At 35.4% G+C, this 16,838-nt stretch overlaps 1 protein-coding gene and 1 pseudogene across 2 annotated transcripts in view; one reads left to right on the top strand and one right to left on the bottom strand.

Moving 5' to 3' along the window:
• The window catches only part of Csmd3 (CUB and Sushi multiple domains 3), a 1,591,133-nt gene that overhangs the window by 1,348,360 nt on the left and 225,935 nt on the right, over positions 1 to 16,838 (top strand). The window lies entirely within an intron of this gene.
• Positions 9,580 to 9,703, bottom strand: LOC116890539 (annotated as a pseudogene).

The raw sequence follows: 16,838 nt of genomic DNA, 5'->3' as shown, positions 1-16,838 counted from the left end.
AGAGAGAGGGAGAGGGGAAGAGGAAAAAATAAAAGCCTCAGATGACATGATCCTTGCCTTGACAAGTCCCCACTATATACAGTCAGGATTTTTAGTTAGGACAAACTCTAAAACAGTTCCAAAAAGGTACCAGAGAGAAAAAGAGGGTCTTTCTTGGCTTTGGAGTTTTTATGCATGGTTGAATCATCCTGTGTGAAGGTACAGACCTGCATGATTTAAATTTCCTGCTATACCCAGTGGAAAATCTGCAGGCTTCCTACTCACTTCTCCATGCCTGGGGCTCCATGTGAGGAGGTTGAGAAAGCCGTGCTGCTGGCAGTCAAACATCAAACACATTTTCAGTCTTCTTAACCAAAAAAATACAGTAGAAGAAATTCATATGTCATATTATATACATATATATGAGTATTTCCCCTGTTAACACATTTTGTATTCTCATTCCACTTCAAACAAAATTATTTCCTTTAAATTTACAATGAAATGACTATAACATGCTGTAGAATATGATTCGATGAATTTTCCAAGTGACTGCCATTTGATCTAATACAGGTTCAAATGACAAATGTCTGCTCCGAGACATTATGTGACAGATGTCAAGGTTCCTGTTCCACATTTCTTTCATTTTAAAGCAGTTATGAGTACAATTTATACTTAGTAATTCAAGATAAAATTGGGATACATTGTACAGTACCATGAAATATAGTTGTTTACACGTAGATTTTTCAGTATTTCACAATGGCATATTCTCTCACGTCTATTTGTCTGCAGGTTACTTTTCTTTGCTTGTTTGTTTGATGAGTTGGTTAGTGTGTGTGTGTGTGTGTGTGTGTGTGTGTGTGTGTGTGTGTGTGTGTGTGTGTGTGTTCTATGTGTTCATGTGTGGTCTTAGGATGTGAAACTGTTCCCACAAATGGGGATTCAGTGGAGAATGTCAGGTTGTCTTCTATATAGCTGTTCCTCTTATTCCCTTGAAACATGACCTTTTAGTGAATCTGGAAACTATGGAGGAAGCCACCAAGCTTCACTGGCCTCCTTGTCACTGCACTCCTGACGATCTGGCTCTGGGATTATACATGGATGTCTACATCTAGCTTTTCAGTTGAATGCTGATATTCACCAAAGCCCTCAGGCATCTGAAGGCTAAACTCTTAACTCTTGATCAGTCTCCACAGATCATATGGAATAATGGAAAATAATGTGAAATGGTGGTCCATGCATTCTCCTTTATCTGTCTGAACATGGTACTGTGAACTTGGATGGTTGCTTCCAATTTGTTCTCTTGGTTTTTGAAGATAGATGTTCTCTGTGTATCCCTGACTGTCCCGGAACTCACTTTGTAGACGAGGCTGGCTTCAAACTCAAAGATATACCTGCCCCTGTCCCGTTTAAATCTTATACCACCATTGTACAAAACTCTATTCTCATTTTGATTTGCATAGTTACATAGTATTTGCATTATAATTTGTCTGATTTCTTTGTTCCATGTTCTTCTAGTATGTATACTACAAATGACATTAAGGAAGTTTTGTTGTTCATTTTATTTTGATTTGCTTATGACATGGGTTCTTGTTATTTTGCATTTCATGCTAGAAAACTTGATCTCCCTATGTAAATGTACTTCAAAATCTAGAGAGTGTGATACAAGAAACCATAAAAGAAAATTAAGAATGTATCACCAAGACTTCTGAAATCCAAGTCAGCTCACAGGACCCCATGAATTTTTTTTATGGTATCACAATAAATAGCTAAAAATTGCAAGCAAAGTACTGCAAATTCTGATTTTCTCATGTACCTACACAGTCTTGTAAGGATTAAGTGATAAACCCATTTTGTTTCTTTTTCTTTTTCTCTATTCTAACATATCAAGTTAATCCATGTTTATGTTAATTGATTTTACTGTTGTCCTGGAAGGATCATAAATATTTACATTGGCTCTTTATAGCCTTCAATTCAGTAGAAATGCTAGAAAATTAAGTTTTAGCCAGGTTCCACTACTGGTGTTTAAGCAAAAAAATAATTCTTTCAAAAATCTTAATATCCATATGCATAAATTGCACATACGTTTTAAATTTAAAACAAAATTCCTAGTCTTCCCTTCAAAAATTAATGTATACAAAGTTTTAAAATAATGAAAGTTATTCTGCTTATATATTTATTAGTTTTTGTGGAAGATATATTTATGGAGAAGACCTTATACATGGAAAACACTGTGTGTAGCCTTTTAAAGCAGTTCATTATTCTGTATTGAAGATTCACATTTATACTATTTTTGCCACAACGTATGTGACTTCACTGTTGCTTTCTTCAGACACAGCAGGAGAAGGCATGCAAACCCCATAACAAATGGTTGTGAGCCACCATGTGGTTGCTGGGAACTGAACTCAGGACCTCTGGAAGAGTAGAAGTTTCTCTTAACCACTGAGCCATGATATATTAAATTTAGAAGAGAAATGAATCACAGAAAACAGAGCATGCCACATCATAATCCCTTCTGTAAATGTGGAATACTCCTCACTTAATTATTTTATAGTTTTGTTAATTATTTAGATTATAATTTGATTACATTGTTTTTCTCTTCCCTTTTTTCTTTCAAAACACTCCAAAACACTCTGCCACGATCTTCTCCAAATCATGCCACTTTCTATTTAGTAATTTTTATTGTGTGAATGCGTATTTTGTGTGCGTGTGTGTGTGTGTGTGTATACATATATATTCCTAAATATAACCTTTTATCTTTGTATAATGATACCTGTATCATGTTTTCAGGGTAGACTAATGAGAGAGGACCACCTCTCTCATTTTCAGATTTACTCAGTGTCTTACAGCTCTTTGATTGGAGACAAGCTTAGTGTATTCACTGTTATCTTGTTCAGCTCTCATTTAGGTAGTAATGGGGATGAGATGTTATAGATGTAGATTTTGATTTTATTAGGAGACACAAACTGACAACAAACACTCTTACAATCTTTTCATCCTTCTTCTACAATGTTCCCTGACCTTTCAGTGCAAGTATTTTATTGTCGCTTGTTTAAATGTATCCATTGGGACTGGGCTACACAATTCTGCATTATAATTGGTCCTGAGTTTCTGGAGTCGTCACCATCTGCTGCAAAGAGAAGTTTTCTTGATGAAAAGTAAAGACTATACTTATCTGTGGGTATAAGGACAAATGATTATAGATTTTTCAAGAGATTACACCGGTTTCGTCAATTAGTGGTTGTAGATTTTCTCCCAATAACTATGATGTCACTATCCCTAATAGTTAGCTGGGTTTCCAGTACCACAAAAGTTCTTCTTATTACTAAATGGGTCATAACTCTAAAAAGAGATCTTTTGGTTACCACCAAGGTATGGTTGTATGCCATTACTCCACCCGTAAGCTTATCATGACGTGCTGGTCATGGATGTGCTTCACAGGTATCACTTTGACTCCCCATCTGATGATCTAGGAGTGTAACATGATCTGAAAATGTTTAACACAGCCTCCAGTTTGTTGGCTATACTTAAATTTTTCTGTTTTGATAAGTCACAGGATTTAAATTATCTCTTTTATACTGAGCAAAACAGAATTTGCATTTTAAAATATTTCATCTATTTGAAAACCCTGTAGCCTATATTTCTAAAGAGTTTTATGAGAAATACTTTTATTTTCTGTTTGGCAGACAAATGGAAGCTATAAATTATACTATGGACTATTTTAAAGAAGGATCTAAAAAGAATTTTCCTATAGTTTATATAAACTCAATATTTCAGGCACATTGCTTTTATTGAACACGGGAAATTCAAATGTAGATGTGTTGCTAGGATATTTTCCTCAGTCACCGAAGCTGTATAAACTAGTTATTTACCAAAGAAATGTCAGAGTTGCACTTACCATGTTTTTTAAGAAATATTTTGTGAAACAAACAAGTTCTGAGCTTTAATATTATATAGTACTTATTATGAGAAGTATTACCAACTAAAATTTTAATAAAAATATTTTTACTCAAAATCAAGGTTGGGAAAAATAATGTGGTATTGTAATAAGATATCAGTGGTACTTTTTGAACCAAAGATACCTATCTTCTTGAAAATAATTTAAAACACAAAAGTTCAAATCTCATCTTGTCTTGAACAAATCATCTCTGCAGTTATTTTTACTCTCCGATCATTTGTTTGCTGTATTCTGTTTAGTCATATGGGAGCATAACGGCTTCCTATGTGTTCACCCACCCTTTGTATCTCTCTTCTAATTCTAACTAAATAGAAATGTCCTATTAATAACTGTAACATGATTATGAGTACAAATCTATGTCGCATTTCTTGTGAGTGACAGCTTTTCACTAAATGGATCAATTATATATTCAAACACTGAGCATGTCTCTCCTCTTTTGATTTAGAATCTGACATAATTGGTTTATAAACAACCGTAGTTTCTGGCCCTTTAGGAGAACACAAGAAATAAACTTTCTAATTGAGCAGTTTATGTAATAATGTGGACGATTGGGGAAAAATATGAAAGCTGACATTTGAGAGAAAGCTCTGGAAAACCCAGAAGGGGGCCTGAAAGTTGGTTGTGAAGGTGCAGTAACCATATTAGAAACATTTGCTAGATGAGTCATCATGTACCTAAATGTTAGGAAATTTGTAATTATTAGGGTAGTGGAGAAAGGATTCTTCCCAGAAGGATCGAATATAAATCCGATGATGAGTAAAGGAAGATGAGTAAAGGTTCTGAAATGAATCTCTACCTAATAAAACTATCAAGTCAACTTAAGCGCATGATGGAGAATGTGTGAAGGATATGTTCTTTAGTTTTTGGTGGCAACAAAAATGCAGACATTTCAGAGGCATTTGTGAGAGCTACTGGAGAGATTAGTTTAGACTATAAATAAAGGGAGGCTTTGACATGGAAATTAGAAATGAGCAGAATGGATGTATGTTGCTTGCAGAGTATATTCATATGCATCTGTGAATTGTGAACTGGTGCTTCATGGTATTGCTATGGATGAGGCTTTGGAAGGGGCAATTGATATCACAGAGGCTTTAAGACCTATTGCCTAAAACCTGTGTAGTAACAGGACTTGAAACTGAAATTCGAAATCTAGTCATTAGCTTCACAGACTCAGAAATTCAGTGTTGTTAGCTAGCTCAAGGAGTACAAAAGCTTTAGATGACTGACCCACCCGGATTCCAATCAGTCAAACCCCAGAGGGATAGTTGGATAAGGTACATTGACAATTGACCAATTTATTGTGAAAAAATAACCAACCAGGTTGTCAATCCTGCCCTTTTGCCTAGAACCCTTCATGTTAGTATCTATATCCTTATCCATATCTATATGTCTATTCAAGTGCAAGTAAATGTAATTAATTATCAAATTATAGATGAGGAGTTATTTACATTTAAGGAGATCTTGAAATGAAACTTTAGGTATTAATAAGAAATTTATATTAAACTACCATAGCTAGAATACTGTTACCTACATTGGGAAATTTGTTTAAAACAGATTAAAACAGCCTTTCCTAATGTAAGAAGAGTAGAAAATCTTCAGTATGAAAAGCTTAGTTTCAAGAGTTTTAAATTATTTCTAGCTCATGTTCCTTAAATTTTGATAGCTTTTAACATGCTATGACCTATCTATTTTATATAGCTACATGAAACTCTACAAAATATATTGTCTTTTCTCTCTTATATAACATTGTCACAGATTTTTAAATAATAAAAATATAGGTTAAGATGAACATGAATCTTTAAAATTATAGAGATATTATTATTCTTCAAAATGCCATCATTTATTTCTGGATTAAATAACAAAAAGTGAGATTAAGACCTAAAAGACAGTTCAGTGGTTAAAGAAGCCTGCTGCCAAGGCTGAGGACCTTTGACTCCCCGAACCCAAACTGTAAAAGAAAAGAATTCCTACAAGTTCCCCTTTGACCCCCCCTTTACATACAGTTAGCATGTGAAACAGCACATAGAGACATGCACAACATGCTATAAGTAACAAATAAGTCACAGCTTATTTTATAATGACTTTAGAACCTGTTTAATTTACTGAGACTTTCTGTTCTAAACTGAAAATCTTATAAAGTTCTCATGGTACTAAACTTCTACGGCAGATTTGGTAATATGTGTTTCTTGCCAAAAAGCATTTCAAGGAATTCTATGGAAAAATACCTTGAGAAATTCTTGAATGTATAGAATGAAATGATTTCATGTGACTAATTCAAATGCTCAAGGCATGAAAGTTATTGTCTTTCCCAGAGTTTTACATAGATTTCCAAAGTTTAGAGTGTGTCAGAAAGGATAAAGGAAGAGGAGTCTCAAAGCAAGGCACAGGTGAAGAGGAAATGTAGGGGTGTAGATTTGCACCATTTCATCCTGTGAGATTTTTACAGCATCATGATACCTTTTAGATATGAGTCTCTGTTCAGACTGCAGCTCTATCATTTGTTAAGATTTATTATATATTATATAAATACTGTAGCTGTCTTCAAACACACCAGACGAGGGCATCAGATTTCATTACAGATGGTTGATGAGCTACCATGCAGTTGCTGGGATTTGAACTCAGGACTTCTGGAAGAGCAGTCAGTGCTCGTAATCAGTGAATCATCTCTCCAGCCCTACCTAGTTCCATCATTCTTACCTGTATGTTAAGGTTCCTGTTAGGCCAAGTCTTTACTACCTGTGAGATTGTATCACCAATTCATTCTCTCCCAAAAGTACCAGAGATAGGGATGTGGTTGCCGGGTAGAGTGCTTGCTGACCAATGCAAAGCGCTCACTGTGGTCGCCTGTGGTATCAGAAATAAAAATGGCACAGATGCCTCCACAATCCAACCATCATGTTTCCTCATATTTAATCCCTTGTGAGACAAGGTTGAGAAGTTTTTCTATAATCCCTGAAATTTCCTCTTTTTTTTCCATCCCAGTGCAGGAGAAAGAAGGCAGAAGAAAAAAATTATTGTGACTAAATAAACGTATTTTCAGTTCTATTTGGTTTTGATTTTCAGATGCTATCTTCGAATTCCAAAAAAAAATTAGACTTTTACCTAAATGACATTCTCTTCTGTAATGTGATGTAAACTTGTATGCAAAAAGCCAAGCTTTGTGGATTGAGAAGAAAAATATTTTTGGACACCAGAAAATATCTTCTGCCACAAAAATATTTGACATAGATTTGTACAGGATTTTTATGTAAGCTTATAATTTCTTAAGAAGAAATTAATTTTTTAATTTATAGTTGAACAATAAATTATTACTGAGTTTCCTTTGACTTGTTGGTTCTCATCCTTGTTTCTGTATTACATTTGGAACATAATGTTCATAGTTAAATGAGGAATGGTTGCTAGGAATATTGGTTTAAACCTGCAGAGCATCATGGCCATAAAAGTCATTTATAGTTACGTGAAAAACATACGATCTGCTATGTATTTTACCCACCTGAGACATAAGCCAATGCACTAGTTCTTTTTACATAATCTCATCCACAAAACAGTATTGGTTTTCTTTATGCTGACATACCACAGAGATTTTTGTGAGCACTGAACAAAAATTTGTCTTCTGCTTATTTTTGCATCCTTCATCAAGGGGATCCATCTCAGATTGGAAAGTTTCTTTTTGACACTTTCTTTTCTGCTTAAATAACATTAAAAACTATATTTTATGGATATTATTATGTATTTTTTACATTGAACAAGTCCTTGGTTACAATTGTTTGCTTCAAATCGATTTCTTCCCTTTCCAGGAAGCATACACATGTTTTCCTGTTAATAGGATTCCAAAGAACCATTGTTGTCAATGCTTATTACCCTTGAGAAACAGCTACGGGTGTACTAATGACTAGCCTTCCTCATTTAATGGAATTCCAGCTACACACTGTTAATCTACTCACTGGTGATTAATTTGTATCCCGATTGGCTATCGTCTAGCATTCACCATGGTATTTTTTTCTTTCATTTTTTTTTCCTGAAGTAATTTTTCTGTGGATTTCCAATGAAGTTGGAATAACAGTTAGTCTATTTACAAAGCAAACATTGGATTGTTCACCTTGCAGCTTTTTATCATTGATTTTATACGACCTTTACACCTTAGTTCTCCTTCACAGATATTTCTGCTTTGATGTTTTGTTTATATTTCTGATACTTAGGAGTGCAAGATGGATGTGCTTCATGATAAAACCGGGGTCAAGATTTTATTAATGAAACTAGGCTGCTGATCACAATTTATTTTTAGCACTCAATTTGTTAAGAAATATACCTTCAATCAACAGTTAAAAATATAAAACTCTATTCCTTCATTTTTTTATTCTCTGAGAATTCCCTTCAATATTTTTCTCTTTTAGAAAAGATTTTTTTGGTTCTTTATGAATATCACGTCATGTAATCCAATCCCACTTATCTCACCCTCCCCTTGTCCCCATCAGATCCCCTTGTAACCTCCCCTTCAGCAGATTTGTCCACACTTCTTTGCTTGCAAATGTTCATTGTAATGACTCATTGGTCTGGTTCAAGGCCTCTAACATCTGCCACTCTATCATCAGTACTGGAACCTCACTGGGATTTCTACTCTGCTGCTTAGAAAATGTACAGATCCTTCAGAGCCAGTGCTCCTACTCTGATGAACTCAGGACCAGCGGTTTTGTCTGATGTAGGTGGGAAAGGGTAAAAGCGGGAGATCCTTCTTAGTCATGTCACCACACAGCAGACAAGTGGTCGGGGCAGGTCTCTCATGACTATGCACTCAGAGCTCGCTCTCCTATGCATCCACCACCAGGGTCAGCTCTACTGTGCTGCCCAGGTGAGATCAGGGCTAGCTCTACTGAGTGCTATAGCTGGTGAGGGGCAGGGACAGCTCTCCTGCTTTCATGACCTCAGAACCAGGTCTCCCAACAGCCACAGATGGTGACAGGCAAGGGGGTAGGAGAATATCTCTCCCTTGTCCATACCACCACATGGGAGATGAGGGGCAAAGCTAGCGCTCCCATGCTCATACCCTTAAGACCTCATTTATAACTACCTCAATGTGGCAGTGTGAGCAGACCCTCTCTCTGAGTACTATTGCTGGCCATGGGCAGGGTCAGCTCCTCTGTTCTCATGCCCCCAGGTATATTCCATGATACCTGGGATAGAGATCTGTGGGGCCAGTTCTACACAGCCCCACCAAAGAACATGTCCCTGGGCCACAGCCTAGACCAGCCATGTCTACCTGGCCTATGGTATAACAGACCCCTGCAGCTGCAGGGCAATGGACCCTGATGTGGCCCCAGTACCAATACAGGCTAGGACCCCACTAGGATCCCAAATACCATTACCAGCTACTCACATCAGACTATTCCTCACTACTCTCAAGTTTGGCCTTTCTTCATTGAGCCCACAGCCTTCTGTTTCTTTCTTTTCCATTTCCCCAACACTTACTTGCTCCTCTTAGTGGTACCCAGCATCTCTGAGTATTTGCAGTTGTCTCAGGTTTGAAGTCAGGACTGTTATGCTCTGCTTATGCATTATGACACCAGGCCAGGTCATCTCAGGCATGGTCTGACACCCAACATGTGAGGATCCAGACTAGTAGTCAGCTCATGCTTGCTTTTTCAGGCAGTGCTAGGCTACTAATCATTCAGATGTCCACAGGACAGAACACTGAGCATAGATACAGCCTTGCTCCTCTCTGTCACTTACTGACAAACATGTGACACAATAGCCACAGCCTCTAGTAGAAGGGTCTTCAATGTTTTGAAAATATCTTCAATTTGTCTTTCTCTGATTTGAAGAATTAAAAACATCTAAAAATTTCCACTGAGATAAAATGGTATGCAATTTTATGCAAATTATTCATCTTTTTTGTTTTTATTTAATCTTTTTTACACTCCAGATTTTATCCCCTCCCTGTCCATTCTCTGACTGTTCCATATCCCATACCTCTTCCCCAATCCCTGTCTCTAGGAAGATGTACCCACTCTCCCACCCTCCACCTTCACCACAATCCCTCACCCCACCCCTGCCAGACTTCTTCACTGCCTGGGGCCTCCAGTCTCTTGAGGATTAGGTGAATCTTTTCTGACTGAACCCAGACCAGGGAGTCCTCTGCTGTATATTTTGGAGGCCTCATTTCAGCTGGTGTATGCTGCCTGGTTGGTGGTCCAGTGTCTGAGACATCTCCGAGGTCTAAGTTAATTGAGACTGCTGGTCCTCCTACAGGGTCACCCTTCTCCTCAGCTTCTTCCAGCTTTTCCCTAATTCAACCAAAGAGGTCGCAAATTATTTAACAACTTAGATTTCGTTAGGTTTAAATGGACATTTGTTTCACCAAAATGGAAAGGCCATGTCTTAATTTTAAAGTCATCCAACAGGTCTGGGTCTCTACTTCATTGACTCTAAACTGCAGGCACTGAAAGGAATCCTGGGAAAATCTTTCACTAGGATTTTTATTTCAGTTGAGTCTGTTGTGACACATTTGTCTTTCTGCATATATCTAGATGAATGAAAACTAGATGTGGATTCTTTTTCTGTGTCACTATTTACTTTATGAATTTGACAAACTGATATGTTAATTTTCTTTAAACTGCATAAATAATTATACCATATTCTTGTTTTTAACCAAAAAATGAGAATCTCTCTGAAGAGAACTTAGAGCATTAGTACAGTTCACAGGATATAAAAAGTACTAGAATAATTTTAACTATATTTGGAATAACTTCACATCCCTTGGCCATTATTTTTAATTGCATATAATTTTTTTCTCTTTATTGTTTCTTAATACATTATTCAGTGGATAGGACAAAAATTCTTCAAAATATTTAAAGTAGTAGATTTTCAAAATAAATTCAGTTGCTATAATCATAAAAGCAAGTAATAGTAATTACTAAAATTAAATTGAATGTATAAATTCTAATATCCTCTCACTTACCTACATTGGAATGAGCAGTAAGTGTTATTTGTTTATTCTAGTGCCATGGTAAGTAATTGTACATGTCTGGCTTTAATGAACCAAATATCTCTGTTAATTCAAACATTTATCTGTTAATTTCATGATAACATGAACAGGCCAGACAATTTTAGGAATATAGAGTGATATGAATGTGTAGCTCATTATTTGAGCCATCTATCCTGAAATTAAATGCAACTGTGTTACTTAAACAAGTTAATAGATTGTCCATGCAGTTATAATATGGTATTCACATATGCGTATGCACTTACATACCTGAAGTGGTCTTGGTAAGAGGTAAAACTGATTTTGGAATCATCATTAAAACCCAACAGAATTTGCTTCCCTCTCAGTAGTTCACATTTATGATAAAGAAAAGACATGTTTACTAGATAAAATGGTCATATTCTTATTAAGATTTCAAAGGTCTAATCACAAAAATTACTAATATGGGTAACCTAGTTTTATTTTTATCAACACTTATTTTTTTCAATATGCTTTAACTGAAACACAACCCATTATTTTCCCACCTCTCACTTCTCTTTCTAGATTCTCTAAGTTTCTTTCATGCCCAGTTGTCATCCTCTTTTTCTTTGATTATTATTGTTATATACATATGTGTATGGACAAATATAAAAATATAGCCTACAGAGTCTATGCAAAAATATATCATTGCATATATATGTAATCATATTACATGTCTCTGTGTGTGTTTGTGTGTATGTCTGTGTGTGTGTGTGTGTGTGTGTGTGTGTGTATGTCTGTGTATGTGTTCAATCTGCACTAGGCTTCCAGTAAGAGGGATAAATAAATAAAAATAAATATTCCTTTTCCCCTTCCCTTTCTTCTTCCAACACATCCTGTGTAACCCCTTGCTCTCCCTCTCAAATTAATGGCTTCCCTTTCTTTAATTGTTGTTTCACATATACATTATACCTAAATACCAAAATAAACCTGTTCAGTATACTTAATGTTGCTTTTATTTTGTACACACACACACATACACACACACACACACACACACACACATTTAATTTTTCATATAAGTCATTTGTTCTTTCCAAGGATACTTATTATTTCATGAATCTGTGTAATAGTATGTTGTATATATTTTAAATAAGCCTCAGTAGCAGGGAGTTGAAAGGTTTAAAGTCTTATTGAAAAATAAAATATGTTTCTTGAAATTCCCTGTATGGATTTATGTTAGATGGTTTGCACACATGAGGACTGTGGATTTTGCTAGGATTTAGAAATTTAATGGAGGAGGTCAAAAGGCTCATTTCCATTGTACTCAGGAATCTTGCAGGCTTTCTAGAAGCATGCTTTGGCAGATTGATAACCTACAGATCACCAGTCCCAGCTGGACACAATCTCAGCCACTGGTCCTGTGGCAGAAATGTGACCAACTGAGCAAATTCCCTGGGGACAATTAGTATCTCACCAAGAAAATAAACTCTCCCAAGCATTGTTAAAAATAACTATGATAATAAATTTCTTCATAGCAAACAAAACAAAATGCTATTAAAATCCAAATTAAAGTGTATTTTTGAAAAGATTATTCATATTCACAAATAATCATTAATTTAATAATATTTAAAAACCATCTAATTCATCAAACTATGTGAAGAATGTATTGACATTGAAAATAAAGTTAACTTTGTATTTGATGATTTTTAAATTATCAAGAGTAATGTTCCTATAATTGTTTCAAACACACAGATGTCCTATTTTAGTTTATAGCAATTCTAGAAAACAATTAAGTATGTTTGAAATGTCTTTAACTCTCTAATGTGTAACTTTTGTTTTTTTCTCTAGTTATGTACATTAGTATGAATAAACTAGTAAAGATAGAAATATTCTATTTCTACTCACATTTTTCATTACATTTATTTCTTGGTGTGAGATGTCTATGGCACGCCTGTTGAGGTCAGAGTACGAGTTGTGAGAGTTTGTTCTTCTCATGTCGTGTCCAGCACCAAAAATCAGGTGGTCTCTTAGGGTTTCTATTGCTTCAACAAACCACCATGATCAAAAATTAAGTTGTGAAGAAAAGTGTTTATTTGCCTTCTATTTCCATATTGCTGTTTCTTGTTGAAGAAAATTAGGACAGGACAGGAGCTGATGAAGAAGCAATGGAAGAGGGGTTTGATTTAGTTTTCAGTGGTAGAGCACTTGCCTAGCAAGTCTAAGGCCCTGGGTTCGGTCCCTAGCTCCGGAAAAAAGAAAAAAAAAAAAAAGAAGCAAATGGAAGGATGTTGCACTGCCTTGTTGCATGGTTTGCTCAGCCTGATTTCTTATAGAACCCAGGATCACCGGCTCAGGAGTGACACCACCATTGGTTGGGCCATCTACCATTAATCACTAATTCAGGAAATGCTTTGGAGCAGGATCTCATGTAGGCATTTTCTCAACTGAAGCTCCGACTTCTCTGATGACTCTGGCTGTGTCAACTTGACACAAAAACCAGCGAGTACAGGTTGTCAGGCCTAATGGTTAGCACCTTTTCTTACTTGCCATTGCACTGACCTGAGATTCCCAGTTTTATCCAACTAAAATTAAAGAAATTTCATATGTAATGAAATGGTTTCCATATAATGGGTTGTAGCAAGTTAATGTATTTATTCACTAGTCATACAAAAATTTATCCAACTAATCAGTAATTCCGAATGTTTACCTGATTCATATTCATTTTATCCTTTATAAGTATTACAATGATGAACCTATTCCTATGTAAGTTTACATAGTTTGTAGATGCCATTCTCAGAATAGAATGAAGCTCTTAATAAAAGTTCTGAGTTATGTTTTAGAAAAGCTTAACAGATTTTAAACCCCAGAGAATAGATAAGAACAATGTCCCAGTTTTTAGACAATTGCCTCAGTTTCTGAAACAAAACTTATACGAGTTAAGTAGAAGCTTATGACTAGATAGTTATAAATTCAAAAGCAGGCCTTATAATAAAACTGTCTAGGAAAAGGAAAAGCATTCGAGTTTCATTGGATGCTTCTACCCGTGTTAACATCTGAAGTTCTTATCATTGCTTTGTCTTTTCAAAACCAATGTATGTACATGTCCCTCATGACTCAAAGTCTCCAACTATACAATGTCATAAATCAGGGGCTGTGATTAATTCACCTGGGCAAATACATGTGTTGAGTAGGCCAAAATACTAACCTTGTCAAGCTACTGCATAGACTTTCTGATAGAGAAAAAAGGTTTTATCAAACTTCTGAAAATGAATCTTTACTACAGAAACTTTATCCAATTCACTGATAGTTTTACATTTTATAATTTAAACAGCCTAGAACATATTTTTGTGATTTTGAATTCTTAAATTCTCGACATGAAATAATTAATCTGTTATTTGCCATACGTCAACCTCAGCCTTGCATTTTCTCATGCCACCTTGATTGGTTGAGGACCAGTTTTTATGACTATGGAATATATTAATATCAATTTTGGGTTAATAGTTTAAATCTTCATATTATAACCAGTAGAATCATAGAGACATGTTGCAGTGTTTTTGTTTTTTGGTTTGTTTCTACAGTGCTTTACAGGTGTTGCCATCACTGCCTCAACTAGTTCACTCTTTTACTTAAGCCATTTCTTATCCTTTCCCAGCCTCAGATGACTTATCTGTAAACCTAAGGTAATAATCTTTTATAGTTATTTACACAATTGGCCATCAACACAACTACATAAGACCAAGAATACTTAAATGCTTCAGACACGTTAAAGCAGCTCATTTCTCGTGCTAATTATGTTTCCCCAAAACTTGTTTGCACTAGTGTCCCCTCATAAGACACTGAGGGACTCTAACCACAGTGGGTTCTGATTGGTAAAGAAAGAATCCAACAGGCAACAGCTGGGAGAGGAAGACAAAGGAGGGACTTTTAGGATTCCCAGGCAAGGGAAAGAGAGGAAGGGAGAAGAAGGAAACCTACCATGCTAGGAGAAGAAGGAGAAGGAGAGGAGAGCTGCCATGCCTGAGGAGAGTGGAGGACAGGGAACCATAGCTGGCATCTGAAGGAGCTGGTAGACTGTATCCCAGTTGGCCAGCACTCTGGGCCCAGAGCAACCAAAATATAATATAGGATTTCATAAGTAATAACTCGGGATTATCGGTGGGAAGTAGATTAACCAACCATTGGTGGAAAGTGGATTAACCACATGTAGGTTAGGAAGTGGCCCAGCCATTGAGCTGATTAAGCCATATCAAAATATAAAGTCTGTGCATGTGTCTTTTATTCAGGAACACAGAACATTGCATCAGGAATTGTAGAACACACTGCCAGATTTTATTTAATTATTTTCTATTTCTACAATTAATTCTAATTATTTTTATATAATAAAATTAACATTTATCCTGTTCTACAAATTTCACAGTATTAACTCCAACAACTAAAAATGTTTCTGTGGTTTTAGAAGCAAATTCTATGTAATATAAAAATGTGGGAATGACATTGTTTCATAACTCTCTGAATGCTGAAATTCCGAATATATGTAGCAGATTTGTTTTTGCTTCTTAAAGGTATTTATTTTTAAATATAGAAATAATTAAAAATTTCATGTGACTGTAACACTGTAGTAGTTATCTATCAAAAATATGTAAAAATAAAAAATAATATATCACTTTTAAATGATTAATTCAAAGTAAATGAATGATTCTTTTAAATTTATAAAGCCATATAACTAACAAATGATTTTCCAAGAAAACATAGGAAATATTGGTTTCCTCTTCAATAGTGATAATGTATTGTTAACACGGGTTGGTACTCTCATGTTTTAATGAGTTAGTTAGATTGAGTGATTAAGTCATTAGTTAAAAGTAAATTTTGGATACAGACTTTTATAAATTTACTATGACATACAAAACCATTAACTTATTTGTTAACAAATATAAATTAAACATTTTGAAGGAATTTTTCATCTATGTTAAGAGATAAATTCTCTCATACATATGTAAGTGAGAAAAAGTGCTCTGCACATTTGAAAGATGACCTGTCAAAACTGAGAGAAACTGGGAAGATGAAACTTCCTCAGACAGGCTCAAAGACGTATACAGTACATATCTCATGGTAGTGCAATGAGAACAAAAGAAAAGTGCAACAGCAAAGCAAAGTATGTTTACAATAGAAACTTCAGGTCACTCAAAAATCAGCTTCCCCCAAAAACGTTAGCAAAGTTAGTGAGATTTTCAGAAGGTAAACTATATAGGGAATAATTAAAAGGTAATTCCTCAGGGAAAGTATTGTGTCAAGAAGGAGCTTCATGGAAAACGTTGCACACTGATGTAAAGAAGTTCAAGGAGGCAGATCTGGCATATTACATGAAAAGAGGCTCTAAAGATTGTTTTTGCCAAGAAGTGGGTCTCGTCACTATGCTGCAAATTGTCTGTCACTCGCAACATCAATTGAAAACTGGACACCTGGAAGACACACAGGAGAAAATGATGCATCTAGAAATTCGGCTCACTGTCTACAGTGCTATATTGAAGAGGATACTGTCCTGTTATTGGTAAACATTTGATTCTTCAAAATTCTTGTCATTTTTTAATTTGTGTTAATTTCATAATTTTTCTGGCTTCTTTCTCTGCCCTTTCCCTGAGGCATCTTGATGTCACCTTGCAACATATTTGTGGTTATATACATCATGTGATTTTTACCTTCTGATGAAAAGGCAAATACCCAGATATAAATTGATAAGTGTTGAAAAGTTAATCTTTATATGAATAATTGGTAAAGTGAGGTCATACCACGCAGTAGTTTTTTCACATTCTTTAAATACTTTGAACTCTAACTTGTGGCTTTAGTAATAAGATGCCTATTTAGCTGTACTCATTCATGTTAAACTTTGTATTAATTTGGCTTCATGTTATGCTTTAGTTAATTTTAACCTACCTAGTAATAGTTACAAAGGGTGTGTCCAAAGTC

Source organism: Rattus rattus, chromosome 1 (assembly GCF_011064425.1).
Source record: "Rattus rattus isolate New Zealand chromosome 1, Rrattus_CSIRO_v1, whole genome shotgun sequence".
Taxonomy (NCBI): domain Eukaryota; kingdom Metazoa; phylum Chordata; class Mammalia; order Rodentia; family Muridae; genus Rattus; species Rattus rattus.
This window is presented reverse-complemented; position numbering and strand designations above follow the sequence as displayed.